Source organism: Notolepis coatsorum (assembly GCF_963971535.1).
Source record: "Notolepis coatsorum genome assembly, chromosome: 8".
NCBI lineage: Eukaryota > Metazoa > Chordata > Actinopteri > Aulopiformes > Paralepididae > Notolepis > Notolepis coatsorum.
This window is the reverse complement of record NC_140172.1, coordinates 30,341,719-30,356,914: the sequence shown is the minus strand read 5'-3', so window position 1 is coordinate 30,356,914 and position 15,196 is coordinate 30,341,719. Positions and strand designations below refer to the sequence as shown.

Genomic DNA, 15,196 nt, shown 5'->3' with positions numbered 1-15,196 from the left:
CGGGTACGGGGTAGAGGAAAGGTGTTTTTGCCCATTTGGTGAGGTAGGTGGGGGTGGTGAGAGGGAGAGAGAGAGGGTTTCCTCTTCCCATTTCCATACTAGATGGCCTAAAGGGTTTTAGGGCGAGAGGCTCATGCGAAAAAGTGAGGAGGATCATTCAACCCGGGGGGGACTTTTGGAGCAGGGTGCTGCTGCTATAATAATGTAACATTATTATTATTATTATTAATGTCTCCAATTCGTGGGAATTCGAAGTCCGAGGAATTCGGAAACAATTCCCTCTCGTCGTCGTCGTAGTAGTAGCCAGAGAGAGAGAGAGAGAGAGAGAGAGAGAGAGAGAGAGAGAGAGAGAGAGAGAGAGAGAGAGAGAGAGAGAGAGAGAGAGAGAGAGAGAGAGAGACGGAATGAGGAGGATGCGACAGGGAATGCGGCGGCTACCATGAAACTATTTTGGATGGTGGGGGAAAAAAAGAAGAAGAGTTGTTCCACCTTCTTCTCTGGAGAGCAAAACAAGTAGCGACAACTTAACGGGGAAACGTAACAACGACCGTATCAGAGCTGGAACACGTTCCGCCGACTTTGAGAGACGGAAACGCATGGTCTGTAGTGTCACTTTTCTTGCAGGCGAAACACAGTTATTTGAGTAGAGGAATGAAAACAGTAAGTTAGCCTGCAGTCCACTGGTGTCTGTGTTGACAAAGACGGATGCAGCAGCAGACAGACAGACGAGTAGGGTATATCTGCAGAGCCGCGTAGAGTATATCTGCAGAGCCGCAAGCATTGAAACAGACAGCGGTAGGCGAAGGCAATATGTAGCCTACGCACCAATGTTTCTCTGCAACTTTGTTTCAACTTCTGTTTCTTGAAACACGTCATGAATACCTCGGGAGAGAACAACGCTGTAAATGTGGCATTACATTGATAATGTTTCTGAAGAGACACTCATTGGAGCCTATTTACATGATTCACCTTTGATTTTCTCAGTGGAGATGTTTTTTTTTTTTTTTTTTGCCCATCGGTCTGCTGCGATAACGGAATTATAATAAACCATCCTGAATCCAATCTACACTTCTTTGGGCTGTCATTTTCATGGATTATTATTTAAACCAACCCCGCGGTCGCCTGCCGTGACACATCTTGGATGGACTGAACAGGATGAATGACCAAAGTAAACGGCAGTCAAGAGTTTAGGTGTTATGATGGTCAAATGCTAACCGGGTGATATCCGTGGAAACTACAAGGGAAGCCCAATGAGTGGCTCACAGTCACCACTCTTTGACAGGTAGGCTAATGCTCTTCTTATCTTGAAATGACCATTCCACCTTTCCTTACATTGTCTCGGTGTGTTGTGGGCTTCTTTATCTGACCTGTCCCACGGGTTTGTCTACCTTGAGGAAGTCGGGCTACTTAACAAAACTACTTTGATGTAAGCCTGACCTAAAGAAAAAAACGACTTTGATGTTCTCGTTTGATGCAGCCGACATCAAAGGAGAGACATGTTTTTCCTTCAATCAGAAATTACAACCAAAAATCACAACATTTCTAATTAGATTCAAAAAGTGAGCAGACGTAGCCTATTGAAGAAGGCCTATGGCAAAACTGGGTAGGCCTATGCACTTTGGGAAAGGGGCTGCTAGAGGCATAGACAGCACTGGGAAAAGGGGGTAGTTTGCTACTGGAAAAAGGTTTTCCCCTCTGAGTCAGCAGGAGACGTGTTCATTGGGTGTTTCTTTCGTCTACTTAATGCATTCACTTACCATACTGTGTTTTATCCCTCCCTAGGTGTATGATCTCACGTTAGATAGCATTTATTTTTTATTTTTAAACTGAACATTCTAATGATGACATAGCAATGGCTACTGGCCATTTACATCTATGGAATTCTAGAATTACCAAGTAGAATTATTTATGAGAGGGGAACATTTTTAAATGCATGAAAGGGGATTAGCGACCAGGTATGTCCAGATCCATTAGGGACCCCAAACCATCATAGGCCCCAGAGAGCCCCAGGATTGGTGTGTGTGTAAAAATGTTTATAGAAATGATCTCACTCTTTTCAATTAGATGATGTGCCCATATAAGCACAATTTTAATTGAAAGGCATCCCAGAATACTTAAGTACCTGCACACTGTGGATTTTGAGTAATAATTTCAACTTTTGCACAATTAAAACCTCAGTTTGTTTTGGTGAAATTTCCCTTTAGCTACAGACCCATTATGGCTCAAACATGCTTCAAGTGCCAGAGCGTGTGAACTCCCAGCACACCATCGGCAAAGGTCTTGCAATAATATATAATCCTTGAGTTTTCCCCATTGCACTTTTATGATGACACAATGGCTACAGACCGTGGGAACCAATCACCACCGATCTGATGTGTGTCAGAAGACGCATTGCGAGACATTCAGAGAGGCATGTGGACAGGCCCGTGCGCCCGGTCATTTTGGCTGCAATATGTCATAATGACGTACGATTGGCATACATAACGATTGTGTGAATAAAAAAATTATCTCTAATCAACTCTAAGTGTTCTATGCATGGCCAGATTATGCAACCAATGGGGCAACTCTGGAATACTCATTTCTGGGGCCTTTTGATAAAGGATGGGGCCTGTGACCTGTGTACTAAAAGAAAAAAAAAGAAAATGAATATATAATAAAAAATTTATACCATTGTTATAATCATTTTGATAGCTTGCTAGTATAACGCTCACTGGCTTCTGGCAGGCACTTAGTCAGCACTCTCTCTGACTAGCCTCAGCTCCCCAGCACCACATCTGGTCCATCGCCTGAAAAGGATCTAGTTCAGATTGCGAACTGAGGGTATTTCAACCTACTTTTTACACCAAGGGACTATTACTCAGTCGCTCCAGGGAATCGCGATCTTGCAATTGCAAGAATTAATGCAAATTCAACCAAACTCTGCTTGTAATTTTGGAAAATTACCATAATTTCTCTGTATTAAATGAAAAGCTAACTAAACTCTGCAATATTTGCGAGGGCTTGCAATTAAGCAAAATTCCCATGATTTCTCTACATTAAATGTACAAATCCTAGTGGTGTAAAGACTCTTTACTTTACTCTTTACTAAAGAGCCGTATATAATGCATGACTTACGCATTATATATACACACATAACGTAGCAAATGTTGCAGTTGCAAAATGATTAGGGAAAGTATTTAGTACTTACTGGGCATAGGCGTTTTCAATAACGTTGAATGGTAATCCATTTTATGAATGCATTTTTTCTTTGATGAAACAATATCTTTGTTGGCAGACGGCTCCTTATCAACACTGCTATCTAACGTTAACATAACTGGCAAGCATAGCGTGCGTAGTTCGACCTGTAATGTTTACACTACTTCATCGCTGCGTACAACTTTGTTTAATCCAAAAGTAAGTTTGGAAGCTTTGTATTATGAAATAATACATTCAGGGGATGTCTGGTCATGGTACTATTTTCACTGTGGTGCATGTCAGAGTTATTCAGGAATGTAAACAAACATCAGCCACCGGGAGGAAGTCAAAATAACTATGGGAGGCAGTTGGGGTAAACAAATTATTGTTAAGGTTTTAAAATGAATCCAAAAACTGTATGTGTTAATATTGACAGCCCTATTTTAGAAATATGAAAGTCGCTATTTTTTTCCTTGACATGCAATTTTTGTCAAATCTCGCATAAAATCAACATAAAACCTCGCAAATTGCATCGTAACTTTTGAGAAAATCAAGCATTTTCAAACGATCACAAAAAAACAGCGAGATCCTGGGGGGACTGCTTTGAACCTCGTTACACTCACCCCTCTAAACTCACTCCACACACACCAGCGCCCCTGTCTGGAGAGCTGAGCGCAACCATATTATTTGGGCCACGGGCACCATTGTAACCAGTGACCACTGCTACTGGCAGGCAACATATTCATTCTCCAACTAGCCTCAAACCGTGAACTCTCACCAGCACCACGTTTCACACCAGTTCACATGGTTTAAAAAGCCAAATTGTGAGTTATTTAAAAGCACTAATATGAGGATCTATATATCATTGTAAATTCAATGTCCATACCGTGGCAGATTAACTGCAGAAACATGTTGAGACAGATGAGAATGAAATGTAATTGGGGATGCATGATCCGACTTTCTCAGTCCCGATACTGATACCTGGTCTTTGGGTATCGGCCGATACCGAGTACCAATCCGATACCTATTGTTCAATTAATAAACTGTATGCCTCACTGTGTGGAAGAGACTGGGATCATTATTTTGTGCAAGGCAACATCAGGCTTGACTTAAAACATTACTTTCCTAACTTAGTGAAACAAAATGTAACAAATTAACACCGATATAAATGTACTGAATTGTTATTTATTATTACATTATATTATTATTAAAAACAAATCTTTATTTTTATTTTTTATACCAGATCCAGCTATTTTAGTCATATCAGGGCCGATATCTGATATCCGATATCAATATCAGATCGGTGCATCCCTAGATGAGAGAATTCACTGCGACACATCCATTGAAAGCCTCTATTTCATATTTACATTATGTGCCACCAGGTCGGATCCACAGGAGTTCTGCTGAAAGGCACAAAACGAGCCTTTCCAACTAAACTTGCTTGCCATAATAACCGAATGAATGAATAAACATAACTGCACATTTACAGTTAGCAAGGGCTGTTCACCCTCTCCTCTATAGTCATCAAAACAAATCCCATGGGGGAAACTACTGTTGTTGTTGTTGTTGTTGTTGTTGTTGTTGTTGTTGTTGTTGTTGTTGTTGTTGTTGTTGTTGTTGTTGTTTTTGTTGTTGTTTTCTTTTTCATTTTCATCATTTCACTGAGCTAAATGTAATACTTCCTAGAATATATATGACATCATAATGATGTTCAAACTCTTTAACTCAGTAACTCAGAAGATTGAATTTGTACAAAACTCAGTTTTTTTAATATAGTTTTTGGATGTGTGAGATTATGGGCATAATAAACCAGCGGAGTGTTCCTTTAAGTGCTACCCTCAACCTTTAACTGCTTGGGTCATGTTAAGGTAATAAGACATTGACAAACAAAGACAGGAACCTAAAACATTGACACAGAGTGCTGCTGCAGTAATCTTTTTTTGTGATCAAATTCTTTTAATTTTCAAACATGAAACAACACAATTCACAACATAATAATAATAATAATAATAATAATAATAATAATAATAATAATAATAATAATAATAATAATAATAATAATAATACATAAAAAGACACCAAAAACATCGACTCAACACAACAATGACCTCCGGTCAATGGTTTCTAACTACACACCCTCAAGACCCCTACGCTCTGCATCTTCTGGCCGCCTCAGACCTACTCTCCGGGAGGGTCATCAAAGAGAAGTCGCCTATTCTCAGTCCTTGCCCCACAATGGTGGAATGAACTACCCACCCCAGTTAGGACAGCCGGAACCCATCCAATCTTTCGCCGTCGACTAAAAGACGTACTTCTTCAACCATTATCTGAAAAAAAAAAAAAAAAAAAAAAAAAAAACCTAACTAACCTTACTGTCATGCACTTGTCCTAATAAACTAACCTACACTGTAGCACTCAACACTTTGATGAACATTGTTACTCAGCTGATAGAGTTGTGCCCTTCCTGATGACTTGTCGTACAGAACTTGTAAGTCGCTTTGGATAAAAGCGTCAGCTAAAATGACTAAATGTAAACATGTAAATGTAAAGCCCCCTCCCTCACCACCCATCACAGCTGCTGCAGTCATTTTGTAATGACAGACTATATTGTCTCTCAAATAATTGTGATTAATGATTAAATTGTTTCATATGGACTTAAAGGCCCCATGAAATAAAAATAGATCTTTGTCATTTCCTGGAAAACAGAAAAAATTGTTTAGTCATCCAGCAGCACATACTAATGTGCATCCAATGAAACGCTTTCTAGAATGACATTTACAGCACATTGTAACTGAGCTAGCACTCTGCCTAAGGGGAACTATTTTACTATTTATTTCACTATTTGGGCACTTTTACACAATTCCTGTGAGTTTATGGAACACCTCTGTAATTATATATATTTTTTAATTCATTGTTTTGTATTTCTAATCAAGTCCTCAAAAACAGCATTTTTCTACCTCAAGATCTCAAGCTGTTTTGAGCCTGGGCTCCTAAACCACTGCGCCGCGGCGCCGGCGTCTGAACATTAACATGCAGCTGTGTCTTTCTGACATCACAAATCATCACATTTTCAGATGACTCAGTTCAGTGAGGGTGAATATTGTGAGAGGAGAATTGGAAGAATGCGCCAATATGAGAATTAGAGACATAGATCATATTAATATAAGTCCACATAGCTAGAAAACAATGCTAAACACTGAAAAAGGCCATTTATAAGATAGTTCCCCTTTAACTAAAATGAAATGTTCAATGTTAGCTAGCTAGCTAACCTTACTAATGTTGCTAACCTATGTTGCTAACATTATTTGCTAGCTAATGGGTCGACCGTAATCCACATTCAGCACTATTGGTTACTATAAATGCCATCAATATGTCCCTCCCTAGCTTCCTGCTTTTACAGGAAACGCATACATATGTGGAATCAAATAGCATTCTGCTAGCCGCTTCATGGGGACTTTAAATCCAAAGTGTGTTCCGATTGTGGCTTTGCGAAGAGATCCATGTCGCTCACTCTACTACGTTCAGTACGTTGCAATGATAACATGGGAGCAACAGCATCTAACCTCCATGACTTCTCCTGAACAGAGGTTTTGCAGATAGATCTGAATCTCAAGTAATAACGTAGTGGGTGACAGATATTTACCTTTATTTGACAGTTAATATGAAAGAGAAGAAAAAATGTAAAGGAGAAAATAAGAGTGATGATAAATTCTAAAGGAGAACAGTGATTTCAATCGTAAAAAAGAATTGTGATTGTTGCATATAATTGCGATCACAAGATTGTTTGATTATTGCAGCAGCCCTGCTGGAGAGATGGCTTTTTCAGTATATTCTCCTTGTGTATCTGGCAGCATGTAAATTTGTGTCTAAGTTGTATGTTGGTGCCTGCCAACCACAGAAACCTTTGGTTGGTCTTCCATTTTTGCAAAAACGTTACCAGTGTGAAGGCCGTAGAATGGAAAAATATTACTGTAAGCTTTTCTTCTTCTAGCCCAATAAAATGTATTTTTACACTGGAGTTTCCCATGATGTTGAAACACCAAAATAAAGCTCCCCGGCACTGCCCTGGAAAGTCAAACAAAGTAACTTGCTTTCTTGACCTTTAACAGGATTAAGACCTGACATTTTCATATAGATCTATGTATTGTGTTTTGTCGCTAGTCTCTGATATTTTAATCAACACAGGCTCATTCTCAGAACTATTTTCACGTTCATTATTATGTCATTTTGTTTGATCTCAACGTTCTGTTCCTTTGTTTCCATTTCAATCTTTAGATATGACCGCCCAGTTGTGCTCTACTTAATGTCGATTAAACAATAGATATTGTAAAACAATTTACAATAGAACTGGGATGTGATCATTTGCCACCATAGGGGAAAGGAACTGCTTCAGGAAAAGGAATGTAGTTTGCTAGGAACAAAATAGGTGTTTTATGTTTCAGAATGAAATCATTATTCTGAAACGAAACCCCATAAATGACACAATCGTTTTTTATTTTTTATATACCGTGCCCTATATGTGAATATTCAATTATAATTGCCAACTTGGGGTCCGATTTTTAAATGATCTCCATTTTGACTGTAAAGGCTCCTGCACACCCAGAGTTTCTTGTCGACAGGTGCCTGAGAGAACATGTCCAATGTGTAGGCTATAGAAAATAATGTACTTTTTTGATTTAACAAAATAAACAACATGTCTGTCCTCAGACATTCATTAATAAGGTAAAAGTAAGTCTAAGGGCAGAAATGTGTTTGTTTATTAAGTCCAATAATGTGATTGCAAGTAAGAAGACAGAGTGTGGGAGTAACGATTTCCGATGCTGTACCTCCAGTCAAACAGTCTGATCGCCACCTCTAAATAAACGTACTGGCAAGGTATGAACATTAACCTCAGGACATATTAGCTACACTCACTGGCATGGAATGGCTTAAATGAATGGGTTTTCAAGTTGTCTTAAAAAATGCTGAAGTTAGTCATCATGGCTTGTGAAAACAAAACAGTACTGTAGTTCACTACATAGACTGCCAGGCTGCAGGTCGCTAAGTAACAGAGATGAGAGTTGCGACAAACGGTAGTTGCAAATTGGGAAGAAGTATTATACTGAACATCCCCAAGGGGATCAATAAAGGAATGTCTTAACTTATCTTATTCAAAACCTTTAGCTACTTGACTTAAAAGTAGAACTACCCTGAGAGAATAGCCCTACTCTGGTGAAAGTAATAGTCCTCTGACCTCCGATCAAAATTCGACTCAAGCTAAAGTATGCAAGTGTTTCATATTGAATAATACTTTCAAAACAAGTACTTGTTCAACACCTGTCCTAACTTTTCAGTACAAAGAAACATTCCGTCACTGATTAACTTTGTAAGTTAAACTAAACAATTTTGTGGCCCACCACTAGTCGCCCTTATTGCTTCCTCTTGGCTGGCTAAAAGTAAATAATTTAATAAAATAAAATTACATGATTTTTTATGACTTGACTGGATGTCTTGTATACAAAAGCCTCTTATTAAGGGTAACTGCTGATGTTGTAAATATAGTGGAGTAGGATATAAGTGTAGGATATTAGTGGACAGTGTGTGGGGAATGGGGATCCTCTCTCAGTCCTACACACCTGCCCATCAAGACGTGTATTCACATTCACACGGGCAAAAGATGACTTCCTCCATGTAGTGGTGTAAAAGTATAAAGTCCCCTAAAATGGAATTAACCAAGTAAAGGTATAAACACACCTCAGAGTCAGAATGGTACGTGAATATACAGTTACTAGTAAAGGTACCTAGTGGGTTTAGTTTCCACCCCTGAATGGGACTAGCGTAATGACCACCGCTTCACGTCGTGGGGGTTGTCTCTCGTCCTGCATTTTTTATCAATGACGGGACACCTTTGTGACAGAACACCTCACTAACGTTCCGCCATCTCATTATGGTTCTATACTGTAGGCTGCATCAAGGTTACCCGAGAGGCATACCAGTTGACTATAACAAACATTCAATGTTGAGGAAAGTTCCCTTTTGGTTTTCTTACTCTTCAAAAGTCACGTCTGCCCTTGTGCTTGTGTGAGCTGGTGGTCATGGGCCTCGTTGCCTAGTTACCATAGCCAGGGACCATGGCGGCAGTTCATGCGCTTCTCTCCCTCTCACTCTGCCCTCACGGCTGCATGTGTGGAGTTTAGTCTCTTTTGTTTTGTTTTTCCACAATGCTTCATTAGCTTGTGCAGACTCACAGAGTTAAAAATCCAGTTTTGTATTTTAATTTGTAGATCATTCAACAAAAGATGACTCTGTGAAGTGAACCTCATACTAGGGTTACTGTAGTTAAAAACAAGTGATATATTAAGCTAATTTATTATTAGCTGATTTATTATTATTTATGCCCGTTTCCATCAGGGGAGTTGATGTGGACATGGTGTACAAATATCTCGGTGTGCACATCGACAAGAAACTGAACGGGTCAAAACACGCAGAGGCACTGTACAAGAAGGGCCAGAGCCGACTCTACTTCCTCAGAAGGCTGAGATCCTTCAATGTCTGTACAAGGATGTTGAGGATGTTCTATGAGTCGGTGGTGGCGGGCGCCTTCTTGTACGCTGTGACCTGCTGGGGCAGCGGACTGAGAGCAGGGGACACAACCAGGCTGGATAAGCTGGTCAGGAAGGCCAGTAGCGTGGTTGGGGTGGAGCTGGACTCCCTAGCGAGGGTGGCGGAGAGGAGGAGCCTTGCTAAGCTCCAGGCCATCAGGGAAAACCCCTCCCACCCACTATACACAGACTTGGCTGACAGGAGGAGCATGTTCAGTGCTAGGCTCACACTACCCAAATGCAGCACTGAACGGCACAGGAAGTCCTTCATACCAACAGCCATCAGACTATACAATGCATCACTGTGCCTCACTGCATCACTGAGCACAGAGCGGCAGCTCCATAGTGGCCATTTAGCGGCCTCCAGGCTCCACAACAGGGGGCAGCGACTGCTGCCAGACATTGACCTAGGACTAATAGGAACCCAAGGAGGACAATAACACTACCTTAGGCATACTGCACCTTATGTGGATACTGTGATACTGTGAATAATGTATATTTCAGTTAGTTAGATAGTAAATTATAACACTACCTGATGCATACTGCACCTTATGTGACACTGTGAATACTGTGAATATATATTTCAGTTAGTTAGATAGTAAATTATATTGACCTATTTGTTTACACTGCTTGTGTTGTTTTTACTACCTGTACCCCCCCCCTTCCCCCATGCTGCTATGATGCCTCTCAGTATATTTTTACTGTATTTATTTACTGTATTTTATTCCATTTTTATTCTATTTGACTCTACTCTTATCCTAGGCAACTTGATTTGATTTGTTTTATTATTCTAATTCGTGACCTGTTCTGTCTAAATGTTTAAATGTTGAGCCATTTGCAGTGTCAAATTTCCCACGGGATAATAAAAGTATTTCTATTCTATTCTATTCATCTATTAATTGGAATATTATGAGCCTCTTTTTAGATGCACAGCACCTCATATATTGACAATATCACTCACTCACTCACTCACTCACTCACTCACTCACTCACTCACTCACTCACTCACTCACTCACTCACTCACTCACTCACTCACTCACTCACTCACTCACTCACTCACTCACTCACTCACTCACTCACTCACTCACTCACTCACTCACTCACTCAACCACACTCAGCCACCCTGCCCCTCGTGGTGGCTCACATGCGTGGCACTTTGTGTAAGACCAGTTCAACCCATGCAAGCAATTGCTGCACTGGACATAGCTTACAACCAGGAAATTACCAAGTGTAGTTGAACTTGTAAATGTTGTGGATGATCTATGAATGACGCACGCAATCGCTCACTCGCTCGCTCGCTCGCTCGCCCGCCCGCCCGCCCGCCCGCCCACCCACCCACCCACCCACCCACCCACTCACTCACTCACCCACTCACGCACGCACGCACGCACGCACGCACGCACGCACTCACTCACTCACTCACCCACCCACCCACCCACCCACCCACTCACTCACTCACGCACGCACGCACGCACGCACTCACTCACTCACTCACTCACTCACTCACTCACTCACCCACCCACCCACCCACCCACCCACTCACTCACTCACTCACTCACTCACTCACTCACTCACTCACTCACTCACACACACCCTGCCCCTCGTGGTGGCTCACATGCGTGGCACTTTGTGTAAGACCAGTTCAACCCATGCAAGCAATTGCTGCACTGGACATAGCTTACAACCAGGAAATTACCAAGTGTAGTTGAACTTGTAAATGTTGTGGATGATCTATGAATGAAAAAAAAAAAAAAAAAAAAGAACAGTGCATGTTAGTTTCAGCCGCACTGTGCTGGTGAAGCAGTTTGATGTTTACAGGTATTTGTGTGAAATTGAAATTAATTGAATTGAATGAATGAATGAATTGAAAGTTGCCGAACTCTCCTGCATTCCATTGGACCTGCTGCATGTTGTGCTCATTATTATCATGTCATTAAGCTTGTTAAAGGAGAAGGACATTTATTTTTATTTGTTTACCTACAATGCATTTCTTCTATTTACAAGTAAGGTTCATCCAGCCCACACCAGACTGTAGGACTAACTCATATCCATAAGTCATAGAACTCCATTGTTGTCCAAAAAAAACATTAAAACAAGTCACAGAGCTGTACTGTTTGCTTTGGCCAGTATAATTTATCATTGCGATGAACACAAGCATCATACCTTTTCCCGGAACTACTTTTGATGATCTGATATGTTAGGCTATTACATTGTTTACTACTGCTTTACCTGCTGTCATCCTCCTCACACCTCATCCTTCTAAAGTAGACTATTATCTAGCCAGCCATAATAAACTCTGCAAATATTTTAGCAATTTCAATTTGTATTAATGTTAGTGTGTTGATGTTATGGTTGTCATGGCTACAGTTCCTGTCCAGCATTAGCATGGGGTCTAGATTCGTGGGTTAATATCTCTGTGGCAATAATCTGATAGCGAAATCGTCTTTCGAGGATAGTTCCAGTCTTAAACCAGGGTACAGGCAACTCTATGTATTGCTTTGTTTGGTGTAACTCTGCCTAGTCTGCTCCACTGGCCTTCAGGCTCCTCCCATTTCAACTGCTGTGTCCTCTGTGTGGACTAGTCAGACAAAGCTGCAGCACCATGCTGCACTACTACCATCATGTTATTAAAATCAAATAAAACAATCCAACAATGGCGGAGTTGTGTAATTAATATAGCATTATAGTTTTCTTTGCCAACATCTGGCCCTTTTTTTTTTTTTTTTTTTTTTTTAAGGCAGCCCAGGAATCTACCAGTCTGGAAACTCTCAATGCAGGAAGAAACCCTGTAATGGAAATTCCCATAGTTTCATCTGCGGACGGTGCATGAGATTCAGAAAGTTGGAATGTTCAACACAACTGTCACTGGAATGTTCATCCATATGATTTGTTTGCCATGGTAATCACTGGAATGTGCCTCCATATTATGTCTTTGCCATGGTAATGCAGCAACATTCTGAATGTTCATCCACATGATTTGTTTGCCATGGTAATCACTGGAATGTGCCATTCTGAATGTTCATTCATATGATGTCTTTGCCATGGCCAGGCATCAACATTCTGGATGTTCATTCATATGATGTTGTCTTTGCCATAATAAATGGACTGCATTTTTATTTTTATCCTCTTTTTCTGATTTTCGATACTTTTCCTCCCATCCCAATTTAGTCGTTATGCCAATTCCCCCCCTCCCCTACCTGGTCGTTGTGCGCATGTTCCCCCTACTGGTCGGTACAAGGGAATCCTAAAGACAGCCAGCGGCTCTCTTCTCACCTGGCAGCGAGGACTCTCATTGGTGAAGTGTAACGCGTGGGAGGTCACGCTGCCTTCACCACTTCCTGCCTTTCACTGAGCAGGCGCCCAGACCTGACCTGTAGGCGTCGCTGTCCACAGTGCCAGATTACCACCCACGACTTCCCTCCCGCTAACTCAGCCAAACGAGTTAGTATGACGATCGGCCCAAGCCGCAGGCAATGCTGACTCCGGGAGTCGAGACCGCAGCCTCTTGCATTGGTGACGAGCACAATCTCCGCTACACCACCCGACCACCCTTTTGGACTGCATTTATATAGCGCTTTTATCCAAAGCACTTTACAATTTTGTTCCTCACATTCACCCATTCACTCACACATTCACACACAGACGGTGGAGGCAACCATGCAAGGTGCCAACCTGCCCATCGGGAGCAATTAGGGCAATAAGTGTCTTGCTCAAGGACACTTCGACACACTGCCCGGGAGGAGCGGGAATCCAACCGGGAACCTTCCGATAACCAGACGACCGCTCTACCCCCTGAGCCACTGTCGCCCCTTAAATATTCATTCATATGATGTCTTTGCCATGGTAACACATCAACATTCAAAATGTTCATCCATATGATGTCTTTGCCATGGTAACACATCAACATTCAAAATGTTCATCCATATGATGTCTTTGTCATAGTAGCGCATAGGGCTGGGCGATTCTTGCTAAAATGTGAATCACGATTTTTCTCTCTTAAGAATTGAGATCACGATTCTCTCTCGATTCTTATTTTTTTCAATAAAATAATTTAAAAAGTTAAAAAAAAATATATAAATATTTAATAACTTTTTTTTATATAAAAAAAAAATCGTCATAACTTAGAAATGAGATTGTATAGGTCTATGAATCGAGATCGCGATTTTTTTTCCGATTAATTGCCCAGCCCTCGCATCAACATTCAAAATGTTCATCCATATGATGTCTTTGCCATGGTAACGCATCAACATTGTCACGCACCAATCCACCATTGATTTGCATGAAAACATTATCAAACATTCAATGGCAGCCATGTTATGGGGTACCAGCCAAGTGACCATTGATGAATGTTGATATGAAGGGGAACGGCCTTTCTATCGATTCAACTACTGCGGACATGGGACGCTTGGGACAGGGTCTTTTTGCTCTTTGTCAGACATTTTCGCTGATCTGGGTGTCCCCCCCCCCCCTCCCCCTCCCCCAGAGGCCCCCGCGGGAAGTGGTGACATCACTGATAAACAATGTCAGTCAGGCCGGCCAGGCCACCAGCCCTTCCTGTGACAGAGCTACTGGCTGGCCACAGACATGCACGATGGGAATGAACCACTCCTCATTGTCATTCTACTCACTATACAAATGGAGCTGTCTGGGAGGGGGGGGGGGGGGGGGGGGGGGGGGGCGGGGTTGGCATGGGCATCCGTGTTCTAGGAAGGTTTCAGTTTCAGTACCCGGTTACATGAACTGGACATTCAGAACGTATTCATGATGTGTCTAATTATGTACGCATTATACTTGTGGAGTGGAGGGTGGTAATAAGCTATTCACAACAGCTCCATAAGTCAGTGTTGTAACTGAGGGTATACCCACCTCTTTCTCTAAAGGGGAACTATGTCCATTTAAAAAAAAAGGGGAAAAAATCATGTTTTTCCTATGATCTAAGACAAACGTGTGATTACATAAATCCAAAAACTCAAACTGGTTGATGAGTCCACAAAATCATTCTCCCATTCATGTCTATATGGAGCAGCTCCAGACTTTATACAGTACCCGATGACATTGGTAGTTTGAGACAGAGTAGCCATGGAAATAACATAGTGGTCTTTATTAGGAGGGTGTTCCCCACTGCATAAACATTCTTAAAGGAACACGCCAACTTTTGGGGAAATTTGCTTATTTGCCGTCTTCCCCAGAATCAGACGAGAAGATACGTACCTTTCCCATCTCATGTGCATGTAGTACAGAGAGAGAGAGGCCCACAGTGTGCTAGCTAGCTTACGCAATGACTGGAAGTGGTTCATGTTTCCGGGTTCCCGTTTTGCGCTCTGATTGGCCACTGACCTACGCTAGTACGCCCCCCTCGCTATGAGCGTAGCAGGACACTGAAATGCGTATCACAGTACTGCCTCCAGGAACAGCTGTTTCCGACTTTATGTGCGCTAAA

The 15,196-nt window shown here is 41.5% G+C and overlaps 1 protein-coding gene across 1 annotated transcript in view; it reads left to right on the top strand.

The window, feature by feature from the left end:
• Positions 1-1,090: 1,090 nt before the first annotated feature.
• arhgef12b (Rho guanine nucleotide exchange factor (GEF) 12b) overlaps positions 1,091-15,196 on the top strand; it is a 172,475-nt gene continuing 158,369 nt past the window's right edge. Inside the window, exon 1 of the mRNA XM_084320870.1 lies at positions 1,091-1,282. The gene's annotated coding sequence lies outside the window, so the exon portion shown is untranslated. The remainder of the gene's footprint in view (positions 1,283-15,196) is intronic.